A 3,496-nucleotide genomic window follows, 5' to 3' on the forward strand; every position below is an offset into this window, starting at 1 on the left:
GGCAACGGCAAATGACGCAATTCGTCGCCGGTCGCGCAATTACAACGTCAGGAGCCGGCGTCCTCCCGCCATCTTGGTAGAGGCGGAAGTCATATGTGAGGGATGCAGCTTGTCAGTATATGCACAGCGCTGTGGTGGCGTATAGGCGCTGCAGTGCTTGTATCATGGTGGCTATTTGTACACGGGGGAAATGCTTGTAAATAAGGAGGACATTCTCCTCAGATGTGCCTCCTGCAGTGTGATGATGTGTCCAGGTTCCTGTGGTAATTGCAGGACTGCTGTGTCCACAGTAATGAGCCCAGTGTCGGGTCCTGGCTGTCACACACTCCAGATGCGCTGCCTAACAGACACGTTTATGATAATGTTCCCACTGGCTGCGGTTTTGCCTCACGTTAAGGGTATGTGCACACGTTCAGGATTGCATCAGTATTTGACTCAGGTCAAATCTGCACCTGAGGTCACCTGCGTTTTTGACACGTTTTTCATGCAGATTTGTGTGTGTTTTTGTAAGCTCAATAAGATATACAAAAAAAGGAATGGTGACGTCATTTCTTGTCCAACCTCTTCATTTACATACTCCATTGAAGAATATTCACACAGCTAGAGACGATAGATGGATACAATAGATAGATACGATACATATCTATCGTATCTGTCTATCGTATCTATCATATCTATCTATGGATCTATCTATCGTATTTATCTATGGTATCTATCGATATATCTATTATCTACCGATATATATATCTATAAATAGATATATATATATATATAGATATATCGATAGAGAGATATATTGATAGATAATAGATAGATACGATAGATATGGAGCGCCCCCAGACACAGGGCCACGAGTTCTCTCGGTACCGGTCCTTTCTGCTCGGTTCTGGGGTTGTCACGGTGGCTGGACCCGGTCGTGACCCTGCTAAGGGGCGTCCAATGAAAGTGATAGTACAGTCTGTCAGAAGTTCATGACGCCACCTGTGGTGTTCGGTCAGGGTGACCGACGCTGCTGTGGGGTCCACTGGGGTGATGGAATAGCAGCCGGATGGTATACCTTCCCACAGGTGAAGTAAATCCCCAGGGCTTCCCAGTAAGGTGGATGGTGATGGTGTGAGGTGCAGTCAATAACGAGGACACAGGGTTGCAGTCTCTTTACCTCTTTACTGAAGGTTTCAGTACACTCAGTCCAGAGCACGTTCAACCGGGCTATCAGAGACCGGCCGGTCCGATGGGCACATCCAGAGTTTCCCTCGCAGATGGAAATCGTTGCCTACCAATAGCGCCTGTGTGTTGTAGTCCTATCCTGCTGAGCATTCGGAATAGTCCTCACAACTGCTGCTCTCGTTCGTTCGTTCTCTACAGCTTTCTCTCTCTCTCTCTCTCTCTCTCTCGTTCTTTGGTTCCAGATGTTGCTAGTTTCTAACGTCCCCCAGATATGTTATGGCTAGGACGCCACCCGTTTGACGGGAAGGCTTGGAGGTCTTCCGGGACCCTAGAGACGCCCCTCTTTCAATGTTGCCCCCTATGTCTTCATAGGTGTAGAAGGTAGACAGCCAACCTATAATCAACTGTCCAGCGGAATTTGAAGTAAGGCCTGAAGTCAGTTACTCCTACGGTGATCCGGCCACCAACTACGCGCCTCAGTAAGATGTTGCCTTCCTCTCTCGGCACGACTCTTACTGGCTCTCCTTTGTGCTGATCTCGTTTACACTGTTCCACAATATTCTTCCCCTCTTGTCTCTCTCTTAGGATACCGCCGCAAGGTGTGCAGGCGCGGTTCCGTGACGTTCTGTTCTGTCGCTAGGCACCTGCCAGGTTCCCACGCCTGACAGGGACCCCCCTGTGCCTTCTCCCTGCAACACCCCCTGCCACGGGATGTTGCCTGGTTCCAACCCAGTCAGCTTCTGACTAACTTCCTCCCCAGCCCCTAGTTTTACCAGTGTGAGGAGTGGCCCAATAAATAAAGCCTTTTGCTCCCCCTAGTGGCCGGAGTGTGAAGTGTAATATGTTCTGGTGATACCTGGTCAGGATAACTCTTTAGTGCCATCAGACGTACCGCTACACTCCTTGGGGCATACTGCTACGACCAGCTCTCTGGGGCGCTGCACTCCCCCCCGGTTAAATCCAGTACTCCTGGACTGGGAATAAGAACAACAATATAATGCAGTGAAACACATACAAAATTTTGAATGCTAAGAACAAGTAAATAGAAAAGGTGCTTCCCTTTATGGGAGGTAAGGACACTTGAACGTTACAAACAAAATAACAGTTAAATATTTTTAAATAACATTATGACTATAAGTAACTCTCAGTACCCAGCCGGGTATACTACTAAGTGCAAATTTTTGGAACAAATAACTAACTCTTCGTTTAAGGGCGTATAAGCTGAACCCACTAAAGGCCTACTATCAAGTACTATAACAACTCAACTTTCTTTTCCGTTCTCACTTCACCAATGCAGGACCGCCTAGCTCCTTGGCTGAGCCTTCTGCCATTGTGCTGACCATCTTCTACATCTCTCAGGAGGACTCTCTCTCTAACCCCTATGGGTTCACTTCAAACTTTCCTGTCCTCAATCTTTATTAACATTATTAAACTAAGTTCTTTAACATTATTAACGGTTCAACCTTTATAAAAGTTATCATCAAACATTCCCTTTAAGAGGGACCCAAGTCTCTGGTGCAGATTCTCTTTCAGCAGCAAGTTCACAATCAGCAAGTCCTTCTGCATCATGTCTTCGCAAAGTCTTCTTTGACTTATAAAACCAGTAGGGGGCACCTTTAAGAAGGTGCAACTATTTACAAAGCCAGTTTGTAAATCATTCACCGTCCATGATTCGGTAGTCTTTAAAACAGTGATGAACTTTGTGCAAAAGTAGAAAACAAGGAATGGAAAACAATAGGGATCCCGGATAAACAAAGGGACCCCTAGGAGTTAACCCTGGACGGGTTTAAAGTAGCAGCAGGAAACAGTGAACTATATACATATTCAGGTTTTTGAGGTTTAGCGCTGTAATGGGTGACACGACGTCGGCCGGTGGCGACCACATCCCATCCGGGGAAAGCCTGGCTCTGTGTCACCTTCCAGCACCGTCGTATCAGCAGCGGTCTGGGTACGAGCGTTGATACCGGTGGCAGACTCCGCAAGCAGAGCACCACACGTCGGAGTGGTAGTGCTGGGTCCTATGGGGTCAGGGGTGAATGGAGTCCCGCCACCAGTTTCAGTCGTGATCGTCGATGGCGCGACCACGAGCACGCAGCGTTTGACTCTCTTGGCATACCACCCTCGCTCACTCCAGTGGCGGGTGTAGGTCACATGGTCCCCTCGGTACAAGTTTCGGAGTGGAGGGACACTGCGGGACTGGGGTTCCACGTTGCAGCTAGTCACATAGACCTCGGTCAGCAGCCCTGGCTCTAATATGAAGCCACAACCCCTCCCCCGGTGGAAGGCCAGCACAATCCCCTGTTTTATCAAACTCTCAGGGCAACAATTG

This window comes from Ranitomeya imitator, chromosome 2 (genome assembly GCF_032444005.1).
Source record: "Ranitomeya imitator isolate aRanImi1 chromosome 2, aRanImi1.pri, whole genome shotgun sequence".
In the NCBI taxonomy this organism is placed as follows: domain Eukaryota; kingdom Metazoa; phylum Chordata; class Amphibia; order Anura; family Dendrobatidae; genus Ranitomeya; species Ranitomeya imitator.